Raw genomic sequence first — 27,919 nt, 5'->3', positions numbered from 1 at the left:
AAGCTGGTCTTATGGAGGGTACTCATCAGCCTGCCCGTGATGGGAGCTGTTAGGACAAGAGGGAACAGCCTCAGCTTGCACCAGGGGAGGTTCACGTTGGATGCTAGGATAAGCCTCTCCAGAGAGTGGTTGTGCACTGGAATGGGCTGCCCAGGTTGGTGGTAAAGTCACCGTCCCTGGAGGTGTTCAAGAAACATGTAGATGTTGTACTAAGGGACATGGTTTGGTGCACGCTGGTAATGGAATAAGCTTGTTTTTATTTTATTTTGTTTATTTTGGGAGGTAATTGGGATAAAGAAATGCAATTTGCCCTGTTCATGTACCACAGAGTGAAAATATTTATTTAGCTGTCTGTTTCAATTTACACGTTTCACTTTTAGGACACCACTGCATCTTGCTTGTGCAAATGGACGTGAGGATGTCGTTACGTTTCTAGTAGAAAACAAGTGTAAGCTAAATCTTTTTGACAGTGATAACAGATCTCCACTGATGAAGGTAAGTAGAACATACTATGTTGCTGCAAGTAGGAATTATTGATTATGTATTAAATGATGTCTTTCCAGATTCTTTAAGTAAGTCTGTGTAGAAGCATGCATGCTGTAATCAGTGTGGCTTTGGCATGTGCTAGCTAATCTTGGCAGATGCTTTTATATTCCAGGAATGGGAAGTTGTAGTAGTAGTGACACAGTGAAATATGACTGCTGGAAATTTTACCTTTTTTTTTTTGTGTGTGTGTGTGTGTGTTGTTTCCAGGCAGTACAATGCCAGAAAGAAAGATGTGCAGTGATCCTGCTAGAGCATGGTGCTGATCCGAACCTGGCAGATGCTGGTGGCAACACTGCCCTTCACTTGGCTGCTGTAACTCCTAACACATTTCTAGCAGGGATGTTAATTGAGCACAGTGCCCGTATCAATGCTCAGAATAAGGTACATTTCGATATTCAATAGAGAAGTTCAAAAAGTTGCATTGATATTTTTATTGTAGATTTTTTGTTTGTTTCTTTTGATTTTTAACTTGAATTATTTCTGTTCTTTCAGGACGGATGTACTCCTCTTACTCTTGCTATCTCTGAAAATCACAAAGAAATGGTAGAGCTCCTTCTTAAAAAAGGAGCTGATGTTCACACTCGAGATCCGTGTGAAAGGTGAGGAGATGGTCTAAACTCTGCAGGTCACCTTAGTTGTCTTCAGGTTGGACTGATGGGAGGGATGGGAATGAGCATTGAAGTAGAAAGACACAGAGAAAGAGCTCGTTGAGTGACTGGCGAAAGCAGGTCTCAGCTTGGCAGGTGACATGCATTATTGCATGTTTTCTGCATTGAGAACTGCAAGAAAACATTGTTTCTGGTAGCCGCTGTGGCAGGAAAATTGCTATTGTGCCAGCAACATTGCTGTTATGCCAGAGAGAGTTTTTCAAATTGATGCCAAGTTTGTATGCAAGTGTTGTTAATATAGAAGCTTTTTTTTCTGTTCATAAAGTGATTTTATTTTTCTTTGAGATTGAGCAAATGGGAATTAAAATAATTACAATGTCTGACTAAATTGTATGGTTTGTCTTGTATTTTGGATGCTGTAGAACCCCACTTATGACTGCAGCGGCCGGTGGGGAGCTTAAGTTGGTAGAAATGCTTCTTCGCTATGGTGCTGAAATTTTCCATAAAGACGTTAATGGATGGACAGCTGAGGACTATGCTATTCTTCATGGAAATGCTAGGTAAACTTTTAAATTTATTGCTAGGTTTTTAGTTATCAGTGTTGAGTTTGAACCTTTTTGGTAACAGCACCAAGTTTAACGGTGCTATTTTGAAGATGTGTTCATTGACATCTTCTCACGTATACTGTTCATGTGTCTGGTGTTAATTTGAAAGTTGAGAAAAGGGCTTCTGCTCAAAATTCTCTGTAAGATTTCAAGTGTTTGTTTCTAAGCTGATGTCTGCCTGCTATACACTATTAAAATGTGTCTGTAGCCCACAGACGCAGAAGTTCAACTTGAAAAACTGAAATGTTTGTAAATTCTTCTCAAAACAGAACCCTTGTTATTACTGTCTTCAGTTCCACTGAGCAGGAACCACCTGTTTTGTTTCAGAGGAGATCTAGCTGTTATTTCTTTTGTTAAATTACTAAGCAGTTTAACTCCTCCTACACATAAGTATTTTACCCATGGGTGTTCATTCATAAGAGTGGTTGTATTTGTAAAAACTGGACTGCAAAGGGTACCGAGCAGAAGTAAATAACTTCATAGATCTGGATGTGCATCTATAAAATAGATGTGTCCATTATATTTGAGTATGTTACGGTTTGCAAAAAGTAGAGTATGTTACACTTACTGAATATGAAAATTGTTTTGGCTATGGTTATGTTTAGGATGGATAGTATAAGGCTCTTATTATCCCATTAAGTGTTTATGTAGCTATGGGATTATTTTTCCCAAATGCATTTCCTTTTTTGCTCTCCATAGTCTTAGTAAAACACTGGCAGAATATGCAGACCATGAGAATGCAGGGGAAGCTTCTGCAGGTGCTAAAGGAGGCATCCCTGTGCCAGTGACTCCTCACCAGGCAAGAGCTGCTGGCTTTACGTTGGGTGCAGCTGCTTCGAGCAGAGGAGGTAGGATATTTAACTGTGGTAGAGCTAATGGGCAGAATCGTGGTGGCCCCTTCCTTAGGTTGGTTTGCATCTTTTAAATTCACCGTGCTCAGTGTGGACTTCAGTGGAAGCATCAGGTGGACTGTAATAAGAAGTGTTATGAATGTGTTTGCTTGCTGCTAGTTTACACTGCATCTCCACAGGCTGTGGGGACAGTTGTGATTTGTGTGCACTACATCCATCTGCTCATACAGTTGTCACTTTCAGCACATCAAGTTGCCCATTTATTTAAATTGTCCCTTTAGCAAGGGGGAGGAGGGAAGAGAAGAAACAAAATAGGTTAAAGTAGCCTTGTTTTATGGGTGTGCAATTTTTCTTAGAGATGCTCATTTAGATTGTTGTTCAGAAAATCCAATTGCAAAAGCTGTAGTTTCATCCCAAATAGTAGTTTTATCTTCTGTAGCAGCGAAGCAGCAGATGAATTGCAAGAAGATGCATCTTTTGTTGATTACCACTGGATTTCTGTCACTTTGTTTTAATTTTAATAGTTTCACCTGCATAAAGCTCCTTTTTTGGGAGACATAATTTCTCACCTTCAATTACAATTGCTTTTGTTTGTGTTGTGGAGACGTAACAAAAATTGTCTTGGAAAAATAACTTCATAAGCAACAACAGTACATTGTTTGTATACACCGTATCTTTTTGGACATGGTTTGATTTATAATCAAATAATGTTTTTTTCAATTACTTTTATTTAAAAAAGAAAAAAAAAAAACAACTGAGAAAGACTTTGTGATCCAGAAAAACTGTTACATTTTCTCATTGCCTTGTAAATAAAAGAAATACATTCCTTCAATGAATTTGTAAAATCCAGGCAGCGTTTATAAGCTCAAATTGCCCTAAATGAATCTTAGAAAGTTGCTATTTTAGTATGAATGAGATTGCCTTGCAGTTTACGTTTCAAGCCCCAACGTACGAGGTTTTATTTGTTCCTTATTTTTAAGGGTTTTGTGAGAATCATGTGTCAGATGGGCAGCAGACTGTTCAAACACAATTCATTACTTTTTTATTATAAAGACTTAGAAATATGAACAAAGAATACATGGCATATTTTTTCTTCCTGGACTTATCCCAGATGGAAGTATAGATTTTAGACCCAAGTGATGTTGCCTTTGACTTAGGAGCAGTTACTTTGAACTAGAGAGTGGTTGAAAAAGTTTCTTCGTAGCTTGGTTTTGAAGTTTTGTTTGCTTGTTTTTCAGTGGGGCTCGATACAGTTGGTTTAATCATTGAAATACTTTTTTTTATCCAAATCCACTCAGTTGCTACCTTCCATGCACATAGATAGTTGCTCTGGTACCCCATTGTAAGGACTAACAGGCCTGGGTTAATTTAAAATATGTGATTTGAGGGTTTCTTCTTCCAAGTAGAGGGTACATTTAGACTAGATATCAGGAAGAAATTCTTTACTGTGAGGGGGATGAGACACTGGAACAGGTTGCCCAGAGAGGTTGTAAATGCTCCCTCCCTGCAAGCATTCAAAGCCAAAGGTGGATGGGGCTTTGAGCAACCTGGTCTAGAGGGAGGTGTCCCTGCCTATAGCAGGGAGTTGGATTTAGATGATATTAAAGGTCTGTTCCAACTCAAACCATTCTGTGATTCTCCCTGTGCTCAGTCTCTTAAAGATGACACCAGCATGAGGAGTAGGAGGGAGCAGAGAGAAAGTTCAGTAGCGTAGTAGAAACAATATTGGAATTAATTCTGCAGTCTCTGATTGCATCCACACCCTGAATCATGAGAGTCCTTTTAATATGCCACAGTAACAGTCTTAAAAGTGTCCTTTAGAGGAGAAGCCGGGATGTTGAGAGAGAGACCAGAGAAATACCCACTTTGGAATTCTTTTATTGTCTTTTGCTCTTCTGTTTTATTTTTCTGCTATCTAAAATTTTGACCTTATCCTTTCTGCTACTTTTGTACCTTCTAATTAGAAGAGGAGATTCTGAAGAATGTTGAACAGGTCAGCATTTTTCAACAAGTTTGCTCATGATTATTTGGATGTCAGAACATGAACCCTTTTATTAATCACGTACAGATTGGCTTCCAGAACGTATTGAATGACCGATCTCTTAGATTTTAAGTAACAATTTCTTTTTGAGGAAAACAGTAGTTGTGCTATTTCTGTTTCTAGTATGTTTGCAGTGACAGTATGTTTGGCCACTGCAGCACATACTAGTGTATTGTTCAGTGTTTCCCTGAGTCATTTGCAATTGGACTTGATAATCTTTTCCAACCTTAGTGTTTCTATGATTAGAGGAATTGTCTCAGCATTGTAAAACTCTTTACAAAAGTAAATTATCACTTCTGTGTGATTTTTATCTCCTGAGGTCAGATAAAACTTTTCCTGTATTCCCTCTTAAGGAAACAGAGAAAAGCCAGAAGGGATGAGAAATCATCTTGAGGTTCTTTTCAACCCAAGCCATCCTATGATTCTTTTAAACTTTCTCTTAAGTGTATGTTTCTGATAGTAGCTGTTTTTCCACAGCACTGCATGTGTATGTGATAAAATCCATGTAAGTAGGACAACCTTCTGCTCCAGAGAAAAGTAACAGATTTATTGTGAAAGAATTTGATGTCAAGGTAGTGTTCCACAGTTTCTCTTTTGACACACAGATGTACACATGCACACAAATGCATGTCATAGTCACAGCACATTCTCCCAGTGCTGTAGCTTTGTGTGTGTGCTTTTTGTATTTTCCAAACTTGTGAGATTCCGCATTTATTCTGATGTCATTGTTGTCTGTCCTTTCCATGCCTTTCCCTTAATGGATATAGAAATGCAACGGTCCCCTGAGCAGACTCTGAGAACAGGAGAATCGAGTGAAGGTATTCATTCTGCACAGCAGTATTTTAAATACCACACATGTCTTGTGATACACAAATACTTATTCATCATAGGTGCTTATTATCTTGCAGATCTGTATCTTGATGATTTAAGATCTATGAGTTAGAGTGGATTTGGGGCAGCTTTTGTTTCTTTGCATGTTTTGCATGAGTCCCTTATTACTGAATTCAGCATTTGCTTTTATCACTTGTGATAGTGTTGGTTTTGGGGTTGTTTGTTTTGTAATCTGTTCTCCTCTTGCTCAGAAATGGTGATATAGGCTTCAGTTAAAGTGGAAACGGGTCCCTGGAGACTAGATCTCATTTCTGTGTCAGTGCATCATGGCTGTGGTTTTGGTCTAGCTGAAAGCTATCTCATCAAATTCCTGTCTCACCTTCTAAAGGATAGCAGGATCATTGGCAGTATTTATATGTTGAAAGCAAAAGTGTAGGTAATTTAATGAGCTGTTTTCCTTACTTCTAGTGGTACTCATTGAAGATGTAACTGAAGTCGTTCGTCCAGAGTTTAACTGTTCCACACAGCAGCAATTTTCTGTTCTGTGTGGAAAGTTAGCAGATAGAGTCATAGTACTGAGTTAGTTATTTAGCTTTACATACAGCAGGATTCCATTAGCATTTAAGAATATTCTGTGTTTTCTGTAGTGGAAAACATCAAAAATCAGATTGTTAGCATTTGAACCATTTAAGATGCCCTCAGATGGGAAGTTTCAGCCTCTAGCTTTTTTCTACATGAGATTTCTTTGAACATTTATACTGTACTGCATCTCAGAAAGCTGTGTTCAGATCAGGGAATATTCTCGCATACTGTGTTTAGGAAAGGCAAAATTTGTACACTCATTTGTAGGTTGTTAGTAGTAACCCTTCTTTTTGTTATAATATTTAACAGTTCAGAAACTTCAGGAATTATGATTTCTATGTGGAGATCAGATATGTCTGTTTTCCCTTCTGTGCTGGGAATCAGAAAGTCCTTCTATTATGTTTTAGTTGTTAAGAGGTGTTAGCGCTTCAAAAATTGTGTTCCTAGACTGCAGTTTTCATTAGAACGGTGACCTGAAGGATTTACTGCAGGGCGCTCTCATCAGGGTTGCTAATGATCTGAAGTAAGAGCGATTGTTGGATATGCTTCAGCACAGAGCTGGCATTCAGAGGGACTTCAATGAGCCAGGGCAATAGACTGGCAGGCATCTTAAGAAATCCATCGGGGGCAAATACCAAGACCCATTTGGGGTGAAAAAGCCCCTTCCTACAAAACATGATGGGACTGCATGGCAGGGGAGCAGCTCTGCTGAGAAAGGACACAGACCTGTCAGAAGGCAAGCTGAGCATGAGGCAGCAGGGTGCTCTGGCAGCTAAGGGCTGCAGCTTGCACTGTGCTAAGAGTAGCAAAGCCAGGAGACTGAGAGAAGAGATTGTCAGCCCCTATTTAGCACTCACTTGACTGTGCCTTGGCTGTAATTTTGAGTTCCTTCTACGTGAGAGGTCGATGGATCAATAGCAAGCTAATTCTCTAGGGAGCCATCATATTTGTGAAGGAGTATTTGCCCTGTGAGAGAGGGCTGAGAAAGTGGACTTAGCCTGAAGAAGAGGCAGCTTTGAAGGGCCCTAACTGCAGCGTCCAATGCAGATGAGAAGACAAAGCCAGATGCTTCCCTGTGATACTTGACAGGAAGCGAAGATGGCAAGAGGTATAAATGGAAGCAAGATGGTTTCTAGCTGGAGATGAAAAGTGTTGCCATGATAAGGATGGCAAAATAGAGAAGTTGTGAACCTTCTCTTGGAGGTGTTCAAGACTAGACTGAATAAAACCCTGACCAACTTTTCCTGACCTCAAAGCTGAGCTGGCTTTAAGTAGTTGGCTGAGAGACTTCCAGAGATCCCTTTTGACCTGACCTATCCTATAGTCTTAGGTGTGAGTTACTACCTTCACTGAACTGATAAAAACTTGGGGGTGTAGTATAGCATGCCCTGCTAATGCTCCTTTTGTCTCAAGTATATCATTTTTTGATTCACTGTAGAGAAATGCTGGTGATTCTTCTAGCTAGGGATAACCTATAGCTCCTGAGTATGCTTTTTGATTTTCTTTGTATTTATAAATATACTTTATATTTATTTATAATCCATAGCAAGGTACGGCAGCAAAAAATGGTAGATATTGTAGATATGTCTGATTTGTTTTTCAGTATAATTTGAAAAAGCATTTGTTTTGTAAATACTTTCCTTCATGCTGTTCTTATTGAATTGGCCACTTCAGCTTCTGTACTCTTATGAGCTGTTTTCATGTTAAATGTCTGTATTGGTTAATTTTTAGTATGCAAAATCTAATCTCAACATGTCGATTTATATTTGAACAGCAATGGATGACTTTTTCGAAGGATACTCAACAAGGTGAGTCTTATAAAAATACCAAATGCTTATTTGAGGAATTATTTGAGAGGACCAGTACTTACTTTTCGTTGTTTTTGAAGTTCTGAAAAAGAGGGCAGTAATGGCACCTGGAATAATTCTGAGGAAGAAGAACTGGATTTTACAGCCAAGGTATGGTGCCTTTATGGGAAAATAGTTGTGTAAAATAAGTGATTTGAAGGCAATTTCCTATGAGATAGAAGGAAACTCTTTTTCCAGCCAATTCTTTTTTTTTTTTTTTTTTTTTTTTTTTTCCTCCTTAAGAAGAGTCTCTCATCTGCCAACCTTTCTTCTGCTGTAAGTTTTTCCTAAAAATTGTTGCTTTGGCAGAACATGCAGTAGATTTGTGGTTTGAGGCAAAAGAGTAGATATTAAGATAAACTACCACATTGTATTAGTTGTTCATTGAGTGAGATTTGCCAACCCTAGGAATTGATAAGTTAATAAATAACCTGTTCTGTTCTCTTTCAAACTTCACAATTGTTTCCCCTAATTTACATGATAGGATGATTAATGAAAAAAGAACACGATAATGAAAAAGAACATTTATTTATCAAAATCTAGTGAAATTGTTCATCACCTGGTTCTCTTTCCTTCCTCACTAGGTTCCTCAAGTGTTCGATACTTGAGTTGCTCAAATAATTATTCTTTCTTTCTTTTTTCCTTCTGTGGGATGACATTCCGTGCTTGTATATAATCTCACACTGCATGACTATCTTCATTTTTTGAATATTTGGATTTTTCTCTTTATAAGCTCCATGTGCTTATCCTGCTGTTTTTATGAATGTTCCAAAGGATTACCAGTTTTTTCAATGGCGTCTGGAGTATTTAGTCTGTTGCACTGGGATTCTGCAGTGATTAGGAACTTTAGTTTGTTAGTTCAGCACACTCTGTAATGCTGGAGATGTAAGCATGTGTACTTTAAAATTTTTTCTATTTTCTTACATTGATTTTAGGGGAAGTGATTCAAATTTCTAGCATTATTTTGAAATTTACAGATATTTCACTAAGTGGAGTTATATTAACTAATTTATTCTTCAAGCTTCAGGAACTTTAATTGATACTTGAGTTGTGCATACTTACAAGTAAGTAATCGCGAGTGTAGTTGTATTTTACCAATGGATTAAAATACCTTTTAAGAATTGTTACGCATTTACAGATAGTTTTGAATAGTCACTGACTTGTACACAAGAGGAGAGGAATGTTTGTGTAATTAAAGTTGAAGGATCTAGCAAGTATCTGAGTCCTTTCAAAAGGGGACAGCCTGGTTGTATTTACTGTTCAAGATTTGATGTAAGTAAAGGATTTGCTTTAAAACAAAAAAGCAAACAAAAACAGATCAAATAATTCTTTTAAAATGTGTTTTTATTTGCAGAAGCCACAGAAGCCAAACTTGACATCGTTAATGAATGTTCCCCAAAAGTTCAGAAATACTGGTAAGTTATTTGGAAAGTACTTCATAATACAATGACATACAAAAGTAAACTTACTAAGTAATTTCATTTCGGTTTTTGTTGTTGTTGTTTTCACTTGGCTGTAGTAATTGAGGAAAGTAGTGTTATAAGAACAGAACAGATGGTCATGTCAGAATAAAATAAGTAAGATAATGGAAATGACCATACTGAGTCCCCTCCTAAGCCTTTGTGTCTGATGTGTCCTTCTCCCATCCTGCCCTTACCTGGCTTCTTTTCCATACAGTCCCAGATGACTACTTTCCTGTGTTTTTAATGGGTAAAATGCCTGCTGCTATTTATATAACCCATTTGATTCATATTCCTCTTTCCCTTTCTCATGCTTTAAGGTGGTGGTGATAGTTCTAGAATTGAAATTCCTAAGTCACAGAAGAAAAGCCTCAAACAAAAAAAACCAACAGGTGCAAATCTGAGCAGAGGAGAATGTGGACAGTTGTTGAAACAAGATGTCTCAGATTCAGGCAACCTTGAGGAAGATGAATTGGTGGAAGAGGAAGAAGGGCAGTGCAAAGAGGTACATAATAAATTCCATGAAACACTAAAACAAGAAAGTGAAAACCTGGGCCTAAATAGATATGAGGAAAATCTATGGGCAGCATTTCCCTCAAGCACAAAAGTAAGTGTACAGGGATGATTCAATTGGAAGAGTTTGTTAAGGGTAATACAGGTAAGCGACAGTAAACTATTTTCCTGTTAATACTCAATCACGTATCTGTATTCAATCATTGTATTTTGATACTGAAAACATCTTGTTCATAGCCAAACTCAGACATTATTTTCAATATTTTTATTATGAGATTGGAGAGTTTTGGAAGGAGAAAGACAGGAAACTTCATTCTTTCTGGAATCTGTGCACTTTCTGTTATGTAAAACTGAGGGAATGGATAATATCCATTAGAAGTTGTAGCCATTTAGTAGAATTCATGAGGTAATGACTGGAAATGAAGAAACAAAAGGAAGTTTTGAATGAAATTGAGGGCAGGAAACTAGTGAAATTGTGAGATACGTAGGCAGAAAGAAGACTTTCTGAATAATATCAATGAAACTGCATTTAGATTGACACAAGGAAGTGCTTCTCAGAGGTTTTGCATAGCCAGAGATGAAGTTTACAACATGAGGCACTGCAGTTTAATTGTGCAGATTCCCACTAAAAATTGTAGGCCTTTAGAAACCATGTTGCACTTTGCTTCATTTAAGTCTTACCCAAGAAAACCGTTTTCCAAGTTGTTAATGGGTGGTGAAGTAGATATTGATTTCTGTGCTTTTCAGCTGTTTTGGTCAATCTGTTTTAGAAGGAGTCACCTAAATGGAAAGAAGAACAGGAGAAGGAAGATACTAGAAGGAAGCTGCAAACGACAGTTTTGGGGGATGTGAAACATTCTGTTTCTAGTAATAAACATCAAGTCTGTAAAGTTTCAGAAGACACAGCTTATGCGAGAAGTGAGTTTAAATATGATCCTGATTGCTCCTCTATAAGTATTAATGTTCAGTAAATAAAGTAAAATGATGATTATCCTCAAAGATGATAAACTTTCCTGTTACCTGTGAACCCTAGCCTGCTGTGGTAGAGAAGGTCTGCAGCTTTTGTTGCTTTTCGTTCTTTCCTAAAGGTCACAAATGGTGGTGCTGGATTCCTAATGATTACGTATGATGCAAGTTTCTTTATTAATTTTGTTGCTGTATTCTCCTATATCTGAACAAAACAAGTAGGTAGTCTAGTGTGTCTTGTGTGTGGCACTGCTGATTCCCTTTCGAATGGGTACTGTCAGATTGAAAAGCTGTGGTTTTTCAGGGATTCAGCCAAGAGCTGACCTGATTCAAACTCAGAGAAGACTCTTCCAGTACCTCAACTTGTTCAGTTGTAGAATGTAGGAGATCTCTCCTTTGCTAAACCTTTGTGGGCTTGAGAGCATGACCAGCTCAGAGAGAGTTGGGTAATTTGGCATAGACCCCAGGGTGTGAAAGCAGAAGATACTATTTCCATTGTCTGACTCCAGAGCACTGCTTGTTGCAGTAGACTTCTTCAGAGCATTTGTAGCTATTGGTCAGATGCTGCACAGAACATTGTCCAAACATGGTGAACGTAGCCATGTCAGCTGTCCTGCTTGGGCATCTTCTGCTGGAAAACAGATGAAGAGGAGTGAAGAGAATACTGTGATGTGACTGGATGTAAAGTTACCCTTGAGTGGGACTCACTGTTTGGTTTGTTCTTTGCTGTAGAATTACTGCTAGTCTTTCAGATCCTTTATTTGACTGATGGGGTATAAAAGTGTAGTGCAGTATATTTCTCAGTGTCTGTATTTCTCCTTTTTTTTTGTAGAAGCCCAACCCACAGTAGGAGCAGAGAAAAAGGAAGAGTCTGATTCTCCCTGGGATTCTGAGGTACTTTCTGTGAAATGTGCATCTCCCCAGTCTGTGGGAGAGCCAGATGAGAACTACGTGAGAGCTTGCCTTTGCGTTGAGCCCTGCCCCTGGTGAGGCTTATTTACCCCATATTGCTGCTGCTCGATGTCCTGTATCTGAGGGTCAACGAAATACTTGTAGTGTAGGTTCTGTGTGGAGATAGTACTGGGACAAAGTTAGGTTAAGCTTCTTGTATCGGCCCTTTGGTTGCAGGCTTTTGAGTTGATTTTCTAGCACAGTAGTGAAACAGAATAACTACTTCCCCTCTAGCCTTTGTTGTTGGGAAAAAAAATAATTCCCCACTACTTTCTTAAAAATACAAGACTTTCTAGATAGCTTAATCGCTATCAGCTTTGCCTTTTTGGCCTTTAAGCAAATCAAATCTTGCTTTTGCAACGTAGTGATGCACTCACTCAACATTGTGGGACATGTGCCCCAGCAATGTGGGCTGATATTTGAATGCCAGGTGCAAATTTGATGCCAATGTTCAATCAACACAGAGCTGCAGCTTCTTGTTCACAATCAACATCTTGATTTCCTGTATTAATTTCTTGTGTGGCTCTGTGATTTGCCAGCCTTAATCAACATTATGGAATAGTTTAGATGAATTGTGAGGATTTTTTTGCCCTTTTATTTAAAATGCAAAAGCCTTTGTTAGATTTTATTTAAAAAAAATTGTTTTGTACAAATTCTTACGCGTATGTACTGTATTGTACAGCCGTGTTCTGAAGGTTCGAGGAAAGCATCTCCTCCTGTGTTTCTCCCACCTGCAGTTGAACATGGAGTACGCTTGCAGAGTGTTTCAGGGGAGCACAACAAGGGTAACTATCTCATAGATTGGATTTGTCTGTGTTTATAGACAAGTGAACTTTTTCTTTTGTTTTCCTTGTTAGTCCTGTTGTTCAGTGAGTATGTGCTGTAGCAATGAAGTGCTTGGCTGATGTTAATTAACAGCAGTGAACACTGAACTTGCTGGCCTGCTTAATTAGTCCAGGAGGTTCTTGCGTTCATTATGTATACTTTTTGGATATGTATTTGTTCGGGTGTTTTTCTTTGCTTTAAGTGGTTGCTTAAAGTGGTGGGAGTGGTATCTGGTTTAAGATTTAGCTGTGAACCCTAGCCTGCTGTGGTAGAGAAGGTCTGCAGCTTTTGTTGCTTTTCGTTCTTTCCTAAAGGTCACAAATGGTGGTGCTGGGTTCCTAATGATTATGTATGATGCAAGTTTCTTTATTAATTTTGTTGCTGTGTTCTCCTTGATCTGCACAAAACAAGTAGGTAGTCTAGTGTGCCTTGTGTGTGACACTATTGATTCCCTTTCTAATGGGTACTATCAGATTGAAAAGCTGTGGTTTTTCAGGGCTTCAGCCAAGAGCTGACCTGATTCAAAGTCGGAGAAGACTCTTCCAGTGCCTCACCTTGTTCAGTTGTAAAATGTAGGAGATCTCTCCTGTGCTACTCGTTTGTATGCTTGAGAGCATGACCTGATCAGAGAGAGGTGGGTGCTTAGGTACTCACCCCAGGGTCTCAGAGCAGAAGATAGTATGTCCGTCTCCAGAGGATATCTTGTTGCTGTAGATGTTTTCAGAGCTCGTGTAGCTATTGGTCAGTTGCTGCTCAGAAGGTGTGGAAGCAGCACTCACGGTGCATTCACTTTTCTCTTAGTGCATTTTATGTGCAAAAAGTTTATTTTGGAAAAGCGTGAATAGTCAGCACTCAGGCTGGAATCAGCAGTTATGGTTTTCCAGAGTGGACGCCATTGCTCCTGTCTGGCTCATTCCTGTAAATTTTCCTTGCGTTTCTGTGTGAGTCAATCCTGAGTTTGTTTTACATAATGGAGTAGCTTAGAAGAGAGAACTGACTGTGGTCTGCTCTAGATGGGAGTTTGGTGGTCAGAAGATACTAGACTTTGAAGTGATAAGATTTAAAATGCTTGCAGTGTTCTGGACTGTATTGGAGCTGTGAGCTTCTGTTTCATTCCTAAATGTCAGTTTCTTATGTATGTACCTGGTCAGAAGTTGCAGGATTATGAATCATGGTCAGGTGAGGTATCCCTTGATAGCACTAAGCAAGGAGCCGTGTGTGTTGGCAGCTTCCTCTTAGTGTGAGGTTGTTTTGTATCGTGCTTTTGTGGTATGTCCTGTAGAGTGGAATGTGATAGTAAGTGCCAGATGATGGAGGTGTAGGCAAGAGGGAAGATGACTCAGGGTGTCCATATGCTGAGACTGAAGCATGCTGGAGTTTCTTCCTTAACGTTGTCCCAACACGAGGGACATTGTCATGTCAGCCACCATTCTTATGCATCTTTTGCTGGAAAAGAAATGAAGAGGAGAAAAGAGAATAATGTGATGTGACTGGGTGTAAAGCTACCGTTGAGTGTAACTCATTTCTTGGTTTGTCCTTTGCTGTAGTACTGTTACTCATCTTTCAGATCCTTTGTTTGACTGATGGGGTATAAAAGTGGAGTGCAGTAAATTCTCAGTGTCTCTCTTTGTCCATTTTTTTGTAGGTGCTCTGCCAGCAGTAGGAACAGAGAAAAAGGAAGAGTCTGATTCTCCCTGGGATTCTGAGGTACTTTCTGTGATATGTGCATCTCCCCGGTCTGTGGGAGAGCCAGATGAGAACTACGTGAGAGCTTGCCTTTGAGTTGAGCCCCGCCCCTGGTGAGGCTTATTTACCCCATGTTGCTGCTGCTCGATGTCCTGTATCTGAGGGTCATTGAAATACCTGTAGCGTAGGTTCTCTGTTGAGATAGTACTGGGACAAAGTTATGTCAGACTACTTACGTTGGCCTCCTGGCTGCAGGCTTTGGGGTTGATTTTCTAGCACAGTTTTAATACAGCAGTTTATTGCTGCTTTTAAACTTATGAACTTCTCAGGCATATTTTTGTGAGAATTTTTTTTTTTTCCTACTATTCAGATCTATTCTGCTGATCCAGTCAGAGTTTAACGGATGCCAATACATTGAGCAACCCAGACATTTAGATTTTTCTGTATAGAACCTCTGTCTTCTCTAGATAGACTTAATCCGATTTTGAAAATCATGTTCAGCAGACACCAAGTGTGCTGGCTGTGTTTATCCTTTCTGTCTGATAATTCTCAAGATGAGAGTGAGCAGGGTCTGTAGCTACTTCCCCTCTAGCCTTTGTTGTTGGGAAAAAAACTAATTCCCCACTCCTTTCTTAAAAATACAAGACTTTCTAGATAGCTTAATCGCTATCAGCTTTGCCTTTTTGGCCTTTAAGCAAATCAAATCTTGCTTTTGCAACGTAGTGATGCACTCACTCAACATTGTGGGACATGTGCCCCAGCAATGTGGGCTGATATTTGAATGCCAGGTGCAAATTTGATGCCAATGTTCAATCAACACAGAGCTGCAGCTTCTTGTTCACAATCAACATCTTGATTTCCTGTATTAATTTCTTGTGTGGCTCTGTGATTTGCCAGCCTTAATCAACATTATGGAATAGTTTAGATGAATTGTGAGGATTTTTTTGCCCTTTTATTTAAAATGCAAAAGCCTTTGTTAGATTTTATTTAAAAAAAATTGTTTTGTACAAATTCTTATGCGTATGTACTGTATTGTACAGCCGTGTTCTGAAGGTTCGAGGAAAGCATCTCCTCCTGTGTTTCTCCCACCTGCAGTTGAACATGGAGTACGCTTGCAGAGTGTTTCAGGGGAGCACAACAAGGGTAACTATCTCATAGATTGGATTTGTCTGTGTTTATATACAAGTGAACTTTTTCTTTTGTTTTCCTTGTTAGTCCTGTTGTTCAGTGAGTATGTGCTGTAGCAATGAAGTGCTTGGCTGATGTTAATTAACAGCAGTGAACACTGAACTTGCTGGCCTGCTTAATTAGTCCAGGCGGTTCTTGGGTTCATTATGTATACTTTTTGGATATGTATTTGTTCGGGTGTTTTTCTTTGCTTTAAGTGGTTGCTTAAAGTGGTGGGAGTGGTATCTGGTTTAAGATTTAGCTGTGAACCCTAGCCTGCTGTGGTAGAGAAGGTCTGCAGCTTTTGTTGCTTTTCGTTCTTTCCTAAAGGTCACAAATGGTGGTGCTGGGTTCCTAATGATTATGTATGATGCAAGTTTCTTTATTAATTTTGTTGCTGTGTTCTCCTTGATCTGCACAAAACAAGTAGGTAGTCTAGTGTGCCTTGTGTGTGACACTATTGATTCCCTTTCTAATGGGTACTATCAGATTGAAAAGCTGTGGTTTTTCAGGGCTTCAGCCAAGAGCTGACCTGATTCAAAGTCGGAGAAGACTCTTCCAGTGCCTCACCTTGTTCAGTTGTAAAATGTAGGAGATCTCTCCTGTGCTACTCGTTTGTATGCTTGAGAGCATGACCTGATCAGAGAGAGGTGGGTGCTTAGGTACTCACCCCAGGGTCTCAGAGCAGAAGATAGTATGTCCGTCTCCAGAGGATATCTTGTTGCTGTAGATGTTTTCAGAGCTCGTGTAGCTATTGGTCAGTTGCTGCTCAGAAGGTGTGGAAGCAGCACTCACGGTGCATTCACTTTTCTCTTAGTGCATTTTATGTGCAAAAAGTTTATTTTGGAAAAGCGTGAATAGTCAGCACTCAGGCTGGAATCAGCAGTTATGGTTTTCCAGAGTGGACGCCATTGCTCCTGTCTGGCTCATTCCTGTAAATTTTCCTTGCGTTTCTGTGTGAGTCAATCCTGAGTTTGTTTTACATAATGGAGTAGCTTAGAAGAGAGAACTGACTGTGGTCTGCTCTAGATGGGAGTTTGGTGGTCAGAAGACACTAGACTTTGAAGTGATAAGATTTAAAATGCTTGCAGTGTTCTGGACTGTATTGGAGCTGTGAGCTTCTGTTTCATTCCTAAATGTCAGTTTCTTATGTATGTACCTGGTCAGAAGTTGCAGGATTATGAATCATGGTCAGGTGAGGTATCCCTTGATAGCACTAAGCAAGGAGCCGTGTGTGTTGGCAGCTTCCTCTTAGTGTGAGGTTGTTTTGTATCGTGCTTTTGTGGTATGTCCTGTAGAGTGGAATGTGATAGTAAGTGCCAGATGATGGAGGTGTAGGCAAGAGGGAAGATGACTCAGGGTGTCCATATGCTGAGACTGAAGCATGCTGGAGTTTCTTCCTTAACGTTGTCCCAACACGAGGGACATTGTCATGTCAGCCACCATTCTTATGCATCTTTTGCTGGAAAAGAAATGAAGAGGAGAAAAGAGAATAATGTGATGTGACTGGGTGTAAAGCTACCGTTGAGTGTAACTCATTTCTTGGTTTGTCCTTTGCTGTAGTACTGTTACTCATCTTTCAGATCCTTTGTTTGACTGATGGGGTATAAAAGTGGAGTGCAGTAAATTCTCAGTGTCTCTCTTTGTCCATTTTTTTGTAGGTGCTCTGCCAGCAGTAGGAACAGAGAAAAAGGAAGAGTCTGATTCTCCCTGGGATTCTGAGGTACTTTCTGTGATATGTGCATCTCCCCGGTCTGTGGGAGAGCCAGATGAGAACTACGTGAGAGCTTGCCTTTGAGTTGAGCCCCGCCCCTGGTGAGGCTTATTTACCCCATGTTGCTGCTGCTCGATGTCCTGTATCTGAGGGTCATTGAAATACCTGTAGCGTAGGTTCTCTGTTGAGATAGTACTGGGACAAAGTTATGTCAGACTACTTACGTTGGCCTCCTGGCTGCAGGCTTTGGGGTTGATTTTCTAGCACAGTTTTAATACAGCAGTTTATTGCTGCTTTTAAACTTATGAACTTCTCAGGCATATTTTTGTGAGAATTTATTTTTTTCCTACTATTCAGATCTATTCTGCTGATCCAGTCAGAGTTTAACGGATGCCAATACATTGAGCAACCCAGACATTTAGATTTTTCTGTATAGAACCTCTGTCTTCTCTAGATAGACTTAATCCGATTTTGAAAATCATGTTCAGCAGACACCAAGTGTGCTGGCTGTGTTTATCCTTTCTGTCTGATAATTCTCAAGATGAGAGTGAGCAGGGTCTGTAGCTACTTCCCCTCTAGCCTTTGTTGTTGGGAAAAAAACTAATTCCCCACTCCTTTCTTAAAAATACAAGACTTTCTAGATAGCTTAATCGCTATCAGCTTTGCCTTTTTGGCCTTTAAGCAAATCAAATCTTGCTTTTGCAACGTAGTGATGCACTCACTCAACATTGTGGGACATGTGCCCCAGCAATGTGGGCTGATATTTGAATGCCAGGTGCAAATTTGATGCCAATGTTCAATCAACACAGAGCTGCAGCTTCTTGTTCACAATCAACATCTTGATTTCCTGTATTAATTTCTTGTGTGGCTCTGTGATTTGCCAGCCTTAATCAACATTATGGAATAGTTTAGATGAATTGTGAGGATTTTTTTGCCCTTTTATTTAAAATGCAAAAGCCTTTGTTAGATTTTATTTAAAAAAAATTGTTTTGTACAAATTCTTACGCGTATGTACTGTATTGTACAGCCGTGTTCTGAAGGTTCGAGGAAAGCATCTCCTCCTGTGTTTCTCCCACCTGCAGTTGAACATGGAGTACGCTTGCAGAGTGTTTCAGGGGAGCACAACAAGGGTAACTATCTCATAGATTGGATTTGTCTGTGTTTATATACAAGTGAACTTTTTCTTTTGTTTTCCTTGTTAGTCCTGTTGTTCAGTGAGTATGTGCTGTAGCAATGAAGTGCTTGGCTGATGTTAATTAACAGCAGTGAACACTGAACTTGCTGGCCTGCTTAATTAGTCCAGGCGGTTCTTGGGTTCATTATGTATACTTTTTGGATATGTATTTGTTCGGGTGTTTTTCTTTGCTTTAAGTGGTTGCTTAAAGTGGTGGGAGTGGTATCTGGTTTAAGATTTAGCAGTGAACCCTAGCCTGCTGTGGTAGAGAAGGTCTGCAGCTTTTGTTGCTTTTCGTTCTTTCCTAAAGGTCACAAATGGTGGTGCTGGGTTCCTAATGATTATGTATGATGCAAGTTTCTTTATTAATTTTGTTGCTGTGTTCTCCTTGATCTGCACAAAACAAGTAGGTAGTCTAGTGTGCCTTGTGTGTGACACTATTGATTCCCTTTCTAATGGGTACTATCAGATTGAAAAGCTGTGGTTTTTCAGGGCTTCAGCCAAGAGCTGACCTGATTCAAAGTCGGAGAAGACTCTTCCAGTGCCTCACCTTGTTCAGTTGTAAAATGTAGGAGATCTCTCCTGTGCTACTCGTTTGTATGCTTGAGAGCATGACCTGATCAGAGAGAGGTGGGTGCTTAGGTACTCACCCCAGGGTCTCAGAGCAGAAGATAGTATGTCCGTCTCCAGAGGATATCTTGTTGCTGTAGATGTTTTCAGAGCTCGTGTAGCTATTGGTCAGTTGCTGCTCAGAAGGTGTGGAAGCAGCACTCACGGTGCATTCACTTTTCTCTTAGTGCATTTTATGTGCAAAAAGTTTATTTTGGAAAAGCGTGAATAGTCAGCACTCAGGCTGGAATCAGCAGTTATGGTTTTCCAGAGTGGACGCCATTGCTCCTGTCTGGCTCATTCCTGTAAATTTTCCTTGCGTTTCTGTGTGAGTCAATCCTGAGTTTGTTTTACATAATGGAGTAGCTTAGAAGAGAGAACTGACTGTGGTCTGCTCTAGATGGGAGTTTGGTGGTCAGAAGATACTAGACTTTGAAGTGATAAGATTTAAAATGCTTGCAGTGTTCTGGACTGTATTGGAGCTGTGAGCTTCTGTTTCATTCCTAAATGTCAGTTTCTTATGTATGTACCTGGTCAGAAGTTGCAGGATTATGAATCATGGTCAGGTGAGGTATCCCTTGATAGCACTAAGCAAGGAGCCGTGTGTGTTGGCAGCTTCCTCTTAGTGTGAGGTTGTTTTGTATCGTGCTTTTGTGGTATGTCCTGTAGAGTGGAATGTGATAGTAAGTGCCAGATGATGGAGGTGTAGGCAAGAGGGAAGATGACTCAGGGTGTCCATATGCTGAGACTGAAGCATGCTGGAGTTTCTTCCTTAACGTTGTCCCAACACGAGGGACATTGTCATGTCAGCCACCATTCTTATGCATCTTTTGCTGGAAAAGAAATGAAGAGGAGAAAAGAGAATAATGTGATGTGACTGGGTGTAAAGCTACCGTTGAGTGTAACTCATTTCTTGGTTTGTCCTTTGCTGTAGTACTGTTACTCATCTTTCAGATCCTTTGTTTGACTGATGGGGTATAAAAGTGGAGTGCAGTAAATTCTCAGTGTCTCTCTTTGTCCATTTTTTTGTAGGTGCTCTGCCAGCAGTAGGAACAGAGAAAAAGGAAGAGTCTGATTCTCCCTGGGATTCTGAGGTACTTTCTGTGATATGTGCATCTCCCCGGTCTGTGGGAGAGCCAGATGAGAACTACGTGAGAGCTTGCCTTTGAGTTGAGCCCCGCCCCTGGTGAGGCTTATTTACCCCATGTTGCTGCTGCTCGATGTCCTGTATCTGAGGGTCATTGAAATACCTGTAGCGTAGGTTCTCTGTTGAGATAGTACTGGGACAAAGTTATGTCAGACTACTTACGTTGGCCTCCTGGCTGCAGGCTTTGGGGTTGATTTTCTAGCACAGTTTTAATACAGCAGTTTATTGCTGCTTTTAAACTTATGAACTTCTCAGGCATATTTTTGTGAGGATTTTTTTTTTCCTACTATTCAGATCTATTCTGCTGATCCACTCAGAGTTTAACGGATGCCAATACATTGAGCAACCCAGACATTTAGATTTTTCTGTATAGAACCTCTGTCTTCTCTAGATAGACTTAATCCGATTTTGAAAATCGTGTTCAGCAGACACCAAGTGTGCTGGCTGTGTTTATCCTTTCTGTCTGATAATTCTCAAGATGAGAGTGAGCAGGGTCTGTAGCTACTTCCCCTCTAGCCTTTGTTGTTGGGAAAAAAACTAATTCCCCACTCCTTTCTTAAAAATACGAGACTTTCTAGATAGCTTAATCGCTATCAGCTTTGCCTTTTTGGCCTTTAAGCAAATCAAATCTTGCTTTTGCAACGTAGTGATGCACTCACTCAACATTGTGGGACATGTGCCCCAGCAATGTAGGCTGATATTTGAATGCCAGGTGCAAATTTGATGCCAGTGTTCAATCAACACAGAGCTGCAGCTTCTTGTTCACAATCAACATCTTGATTTCCTGTGTTAATTTCTTGTGTGGCTCTGTGATTTGCCAGCCTTAATCAACATTATGGAATAGTTTAGATGAATTGTGAGGATTTTTTTGCCCTTTTATTTGAAATGCAAAAGCCTTTGTTAGATTTTATTTAAAAAAAATTGTTTTGTACAAATTCTTACGCGTATGTACTGTATTGTACAGCCGTGTTCTGAAGGTTCGAGGAAAGCATCTCCTCCTGTGTTTCTCCCACCTGCAGTTGAACATGGAGTACGCTTGCAGAGTGTTTCAGGGGAGCACAACAAGGGTAACTATCTCATAGATTGGATTTGTCTGTGTTTATAGACAAGTGAACTTTTTCTTTTGTTTTCCTTGTTAGTCCTGTTGTTCAGTGAGTATGTGCTGTAGCAATGAAGTGCTTGGCTGATGTTAATTAACAGCAGTGAACACTGAACTTGCTGGCCTGCTTGATTAGTCCAGGCGGTTCTTGCGTTCATTATGTATACTTTTTGGATATGTATTTGTTCGGGTGTTTTTCTTTGCTTTAAGTGGTTGCTTAAAGTGGTGGGAGTGGTATCTGGCTTAAGATTTAGCTGTGAGCCCTAGCCTGCTGTGGTTGAGAAGGTCTGCAGCTTTTGTTGCTTTTCGTTCTTTCCTAAAGGTCACAAATGGTGGTGCTGGGTTCCTAATGATTATGTATGATGCAAGTTTCTTTATTAATTTTGTTGCTGTGTTCTCCTTGATCTGCACAAAACAAGTAGGTAGTCTAGTGTGCCTTGTGTGTGACACTATTGATTCCCTTTCTAATGGGTACTATCAGATTGAAAAGCTGTGGTTTTTCAGGGCTTCAGCCAAGAGCTGACCTGATTCAAAGTCAGAGAAGACTCTTCCAGTGCCTCACCTTGTTCAGTTGTAAAATGTAGGAGATCTCTCCTGTGCTACTCGTTTGTATGCTTGAGAGCATGACCTCAGAGAGAGGTGGGTGCTTAGGTACTCACCCCAGGGTCTCAGAGCAGAAGATAGTATGTCCGTCTCCAGAGGATATCTTGTTGCTGTAGATGTTTTCAGAGCTCGTGTAGCTATAGGTCAGTTGCTGCTCAGAAGGTGTGGAAGCAGCACTCACGGTGCATTCACTTTTCTCTTAGTGCATTTTATGTGCAAAGAGTTTATTTTGGAAAAGCGTGAATAGTCAGCACTCAGGCTGCAATCAGCAGTTATGGTTTTCCAGAGTGGACGCCATTGCTCCTGTCTGGCTCATTCCTGTAAATTTTCCTTGCGTTTCTGTGTGAGTCAATCCTGAGTTTGTTTTACATAATGGAGTAGCTTAGAAGAGAGAACTGACTGTGGTCTGCTCTAGATGGGAGTTTGGTGGTCAGAAGATACTAGACTTTGAAGTGATAAGATTTAAAATGCTTGCAGTGTTCTGGACTGTATTGGAGCTGTGAGCTTCTGTTTCATTCCTAAATGTCAGTCCTTATGTATGTACCTGGTCAGAAGTTGCAGGATTGTGAATCATGGTCAGGTGAGGTATCCCTTGATAGCACTAAGCAAGGAGCCGTGTGTGTTGGCAGCTTCCTCTTAGTGTGAGGTTGTTTTGTATCGTGCTTTTGTGGTATGTCCTGTAGAGTGGAATGTGATAGTAAGTGCCAGATGATGGAGGTGTAGGCAAGAGGGAAGATGACTCAGGGTGTCCATATGCTGAGACTGAAGCATGCTGGAGTTTCTTCCTTAACGTTGTCCCAACACGAGGGACATTGTCATGTCAGCCACCATTCTTATGCATCTTTTGCTGGAAAAGAAATGAAGAGGAGAAAAGAGAATAATGTGATGTGACTGGGTGTAAAGCTACCGTTGAGTGTAACTCATTTCTTGGTTTGTCCTTTGCTGTAGTACTGTTACTCATCTTTCAGATCCTTTGTTTGACTGATGGGGTATAAAAGTGGAGTGCAGTAAATTCTCAGTGTCTCTCTTTGTCCATTTTTTTGTAGGTGCTCTGCCAGCAGTAGGAACAGAGAAAAAGGAAGAGTCTGATTCTCCCTGGGATTCTGAGGTACTTTCTGTGATATGTGCATCTCCCCGGTCTGTGGGAGAGCCAGATGAGAACTACGTGAGAGCTTGCCTTTGAGTTGAGCCCCGCCCCTGGTGAGGCTTATTTACCCCATGTTGCTGCTGCTCGATGTCCTGTATCTGAGGGTCATTGAAATACCTGTAGCGTAGGTTCTCTGTTGAGATAGTACTGGGACAAAGTTATGTCAGACTACTTACGTTGGCCTCCTGGCTGCAGGCTTTGGAGTTGATTTTCTAGCACAGTTTTAATACAGCAGTTTATTGCTGCTTTTAAACTTATGAACTTCTCAGGCATATTTTTGTGAGGATTTTTTTTTTTTTCCTACTATTCAGATCTATTCTGCTGATCCAGTCAGAGTTTAATGGATGCCAATACATTGAGCAACCCAGACATTTAGATTTTTCTGTATAGAACCTCTGTCTTCTCTAGATAGACTTAATCCGATTTTGAAAATCGTGTTCAGCAGACACCAAGTGTGCTGGCTGTGTTTATCCTTTCTGTCTGATAATTCTCAAGATGAGAGTGAGCAGGGTCTGTAGCTACTTCCCCTCTAGCCTTTGTTGTTGGGAAAAAAACTAATTCCCCACTCCTTTCTTAAAAATACAAGACTTTCTAGATAGCTTAATCGCTATCAGCTTTGCCTTTTTGGCCTTTAAGCAAATCAAATCTTGCTTTTGCAACGTAGTGATGCACTCACTCAACATTGTGGGACATGTGCCCCAGCAATGTGGGCTGATATTTGAATGCCAGGTGCAAATTTGATGCCAATGTTCAATCAACACAGAGCTGCAGCTTCTTGTTCACAATCAACATCTTGATTTCCTGTGTTAATTTCTTGTGTGGCTCTGTGATTTGCCAGCCTTAATCAACATTATGGAATAGTTTAGATGAATTGTGAGGATTTTTTTGCCCTTTTATTTGAAATGCAAAAGCCTTTGTTAGATTTTATTTAAAAAAAATTGTTTTGTACAAATTCTTACGCGTATGTACTGTATTGTACAGCCGTGTTCTGAAGGTTCGAGGAAAGCATCTCCTCCTGTGTTTCTCCCACCTGCAGTTGAACATGGAGTACGCTTGCAGAGTGTTTCAGGGGAGCACAACAAGGGTAACTATCTCATAGATTGGATTTGTCTGTGTTTATAGACAAGTGAACTTTTTCTTTTGTTTTCCTTGTCAGTCCTGTTGTTCAGTGAGTATGTGCTGTAGCAATGAAGTGCTTGGCTGATGTTAATTAACAGCAGTGAACACTGAACTTGCTGGCCTGCTTAATTAGTCCAGGAGGTTCTTGCGTTCATTATGTATACTTTTTGGATATGTATTTGTTCGGGTGTTTTTCTTTGCTTTAAGTGGTTGCTTAAAGTGGTGGGAGTGGTATCTGGCTTAAGATTTAGCTGTGAGCCCTAGCCTGCTGTGGTGGAGAAGGTCTGCAGCTTTTGTTGCTTTTCGTTCTTTCCTAAAGGTCACAAATGGTGGTGCTGGGTTCCTAATGATTATGTATGATGCAAGTTTCTTTATTAATTTTGTTGCTGTGTTCTCCTTGATCTGCACAAAACAAGTAGGTAGTCTAGTGTGCCTTGTGTGTGACACTATTGATTCCCTTTCTAATGGGTACTATCAGATTGAAAAGCTGTGGTTTTTCAGGGCTTCAGCCAAGAGCTGACCTGATTCAAAGTCAGAGAAGACTCTTCCAGTGCCTCACCTTGTTCAGTTGTAAAATGTAGGAGATCTCTCCTGTGCTACTCGTTTGTATGCTTGAGAGCATGACCTCAGAGAGAGGTGGGTGCTTAGGTACTCACCCCAGGGTCTCAGAGCAGAAGATAGTATGTCCGTCTCCAGAGGATATCTTGTTGCTGTAGATGTTTTCAGAGCTCGTGTAGCTATAGGTCAGTTGCTGCTCAGAAGGTGTGGAAGCAGCACTCACGGTGCATTCACTTTTCTCTTAGTGCATTTTATGTGCAAAGAGTTTATTTTGGAAAAGCGTGAATAGTCAGCACTCAGGCTGGAATCAGCAGTTACGGTTTTCCAGAGTGGACGCCATTGCTCCTGTCTGGCTCATTCCTGTAAATTTTCCTTGCGTTTCTGTGTGAGTCAATCCTGAGTTTGTTTTACATAATGGAGTAGCTTAGAAGAGAGAACTGACTGTGGTCTGCTCTAGATGGGAGTTTGGTGGTCAGAAGATACTAGACTTTGAAGTGATAAGATTTAAAATGCTTGCAGTGTTCTGGACTGTATTGGAGCTGTGAGCTTCTGTTTCATTCCTAAATGTCAGTCCTTATGTATGTACCTGGTCAGAAGTTGCAGGATTGTGAATCATGGTCAGGTGAGGTATCCCTTGATAGCACTAAGCAAGGAGCCGTGTGTGTTGGCAGCTTCCTCTTAGTGTGAGGTTGTTTTGTATCGTGCTTTTGTGGTATGTCCTGTAGAGTGGAATGTGATAGTAAGTGCCAGATGATGGAGGTGTAGGCAAGAGGGAAGATGACTCAGGGTGTCCATATGCTGAGACTGAAGCATGCTGGAGTTTCTTCCTTAACGTTGTCCCAACACGAGGGACATTGTCATGTCAGCCACCATTCTTATGCATCTTTTGCTGGAAAAGAAATGAAGAGGAGAAAAGAGAATAATGTGATGTGACTGGGTGTAAAGCTACCGTTGAGTGTAACTCATTTCTTGGTTTGTCCTTTGCTGTAGTACTGTTACTCATCTTTCAGATCCTTTGTTTGACTGATGGGGTATAAAAGTGGAGTGCAGTAAATTCTCAGTGTCTCTCTTTGTCCATTTTTTTGTAGGTGCTCTGCCAGCAGTAGGAACAGAGAAAAAGGAAGAGTCTGATTCTCCCTGGGATTCTGAGGTACTTTCTGTGATATGTGCATCTCCCCGGTCTGTGGGAGAGCCAGATGAGAACTACGTGAGAGCTTGCCTTTGAGTTGAGCCCCGCCCCTGGTGAGGCTTATTTACCCCATGTTGCTGCTGCTTGATGTCCTGTATCTGAGGGTCATTGAAATACCTGTAGCGTAGGTTCTCTGTTGAGATAGTACTGGGACAAAGTTATGTCAGACTACTTACGTTGGCCTCCTGGCTGCAGGCTTTGGAGTTGATTTTCTAGCACAGTTTTAATACAGCAGTTTATTGCTGCTTTTAAACTTATGAACTTCTCAGGCATATTTTTGTGAGGATTTTTTTTTTTTCCTACTATTCAGATCTATTCTGCTGATCCAGTCAGAGTTTAATGGATGCCAATACATTGAGCAACCCAGACATTTAGATTTTTCTGTATAGAACCTCTGTCTTCTCTAGATAGACTTAATCCGATTTTGAAAATCGTGTTCAGCAGACACCAAGTGTGCTGGCTGTGTTTATCCTTTCTGTCTGATAATTCTCAAGATGAGAGTGAGCAGGGTCTGTAGCTACTTCCCCTCTAGCCTTTGTTGTTGGGAAAAAAACTAATTCCCCACTCCTTTCTTAAAAATACAAGACTTTCTAGATAGCTTAATCGCTATCAGCTTTGCCTTTTTGGCCTTTAAGCAAATCAAATCTTGCTTTTGCAACGTAGTGATGCACTCACTCAACATTGTGGGACATGTGCCCCAGCAATGTGGGCTGATATTTGAATGCCAGGTGCAAATTTGATGCCAATGTTCAATCAACACAGAGCTGCAGCTTCTTGTTCACAATCAACATCTTGATTTCCTGTGTTAATTTCTTGTGTGGCTCTGTGATTTGCCAGCCTTAATCAACATTATGGAATAGTTTAGATGAATTGTGAGGATTTTTTTGCCCTTTTATTTGAAATGCAAAAGCCTTTGTTAGATTTTATTTAAAAAAAATTGTTTTGTACAAATTCTTACGCGTATGTACTGTATTGTACAGCCGTGTTCTGAAGGTTCGAGGAAAGCATCTCCTCCTGTGTTTCTCCCACCTGCAGTTGAACATGGAGTACGCTTGCAGAGTGTTTCAGGGGAGCACAACAAGGGTAACTATCTCATAGATTGGATTTGTCTGTGTTTATAGACAAGTGAACTTTTTCTTTTGTTTTCCTTGTTAGTCCTGTTGTTCAGTGAGTATGTGCTGTAGCAATGAAGTGCTTGGCTGATGTTAATTAACAGCAGTGAACACTGAACTTGCTGGCCTGCTTAATTAGTCCAGGAGGTTCTTGCGTTCATTATGTATACTTTTTGGATATGTGTTTGTTCGGGTGTTTTTCTTTGCTTTAAGTGGTTGCTTAAAGTGGTGGGAGTGGTATCTGGCTTAAGATTTAGCTGTGAACCCTAGCCTGCTGTGGTAGAGAAGGTCTGCAGCTTTTGTTGCTTTTCGTTCTTTCCTAAAGGTCACAAATGGTGGTGCTGGGTTCCTAATGATTATGTATGATGCAAGTTTCTTTATTAATTTTGTTGCTGTGTTCTCCTTGATCTGCACAAAACAAGTAGGTAGTCTAGTGTGCCTTGTGTGTGACACTATTGATTCCCTTTCTAATGGGTACTATCAGATTGAAAAGCTGTGGTTTTTCAGGGCTTCAGCCAAGAGCTGACCTGATTCAAAGTCGGAGAAGACTCTTCCAGTGCCTCACCTTGTTCAGTTGTAAAATGTAGGAGATCTCTCCTGTGCTACTCGTTTGTATGCTTGAGAGCATGACCTGATCAGAGAGAGGTGGGTGCTTAGGTACTCACCCCAGGGTCTCAGAGCAGAAGATAGTATGTCCGTCTCCAGAGGATATCTTGTTGCTGTAGATGTTTTCAGAGCTCGTGTAGCTATTGGTCAGTTGCTGCTCAGAAGGTGTGGAAGCAGCACTCACGGTGCATTCACTTTTCTCTTAGTGCATTTTATGTGCAAAAAGTTTATTTTGGAAAAGCGTGAATAGTCAGCACTCAGGCTGGAATCAGCAGTTATGGTTTTCCAGAGTGGACGCCATTGCTCCTGTCTGGCTCATTCCTGTAAATTTTCCTTGCGTTTCTGTGTGAGTCAATCCTGAGT

At 40.4% G+C, this 27,919-nt stretch overlaps 1 pseudogene across 1 annotated transcript in view; it reads left to right on the top strand.

Annotated features, from left to right (window-relative positions):
• The window catches only part of LOC146757148 (uncharacterized), a 58,226-nt pseudogene that overhangs the window by 814 nt on the left and 29,493 nt on the right, over positions 1 to 27,919 (top strand). The window contains exons 2-15 of the transcript XR_014936952.1: positions 381 to 495; positions 754 to 927; positions 1,039 to 1,145; positions 1,577 to 1,714; positions 2,459 to 2,607; positions 5,419 to 5,469; positions 7,839 to 7,872; positions 7,953 to 8,052; positions 9,209 to 9,326; positions 9,692 to 9,876; positions 10,655 to 10,802; positions 11,683 to 11,828; positions 14,280 to 14,390; positions 20,017 to 20,127. The product of XR_014936952.1 is annotated as an uncharacterized LOC146757148 (transcript). The remainder of the gene's footprint in view (positions 1 to 380; positions 496 to 753; positions 928 to 1,038; positions 1,146 to 1,576; positions 1,715 to 2,458; positions 2,608 to 5,418; positions 5,470 to 7,838; positions 7,873 to 7,952; positions 8,053 to 9,208; positions 9,327 to 9,691; positions 9,877 to 10,654; positions 10,803 to 11,682; positions 11,829 to 14,279; positions 14,391 to 20,016; positions 20,128 to 27,919) is intronic.

This window comes from Coturnix japonica, chromosome 24 (assembly GCF_054131305.1).
Source record: "Coturnix japonica strain WE chromosome 24, WE-NBRP24, whole genome shotgun sequence".
Lineage (NCBI taxonomy): Eukaryota > Metazoa > Chordata > Aves > Galliformes > Phasianidae > Coturnix > Coturnix japonica.
The sequence above is the reverse complement of the archived record's forward strand: the minus strand, read 5'-3'. Positions and strand labels throughout refer to the sequence as shown.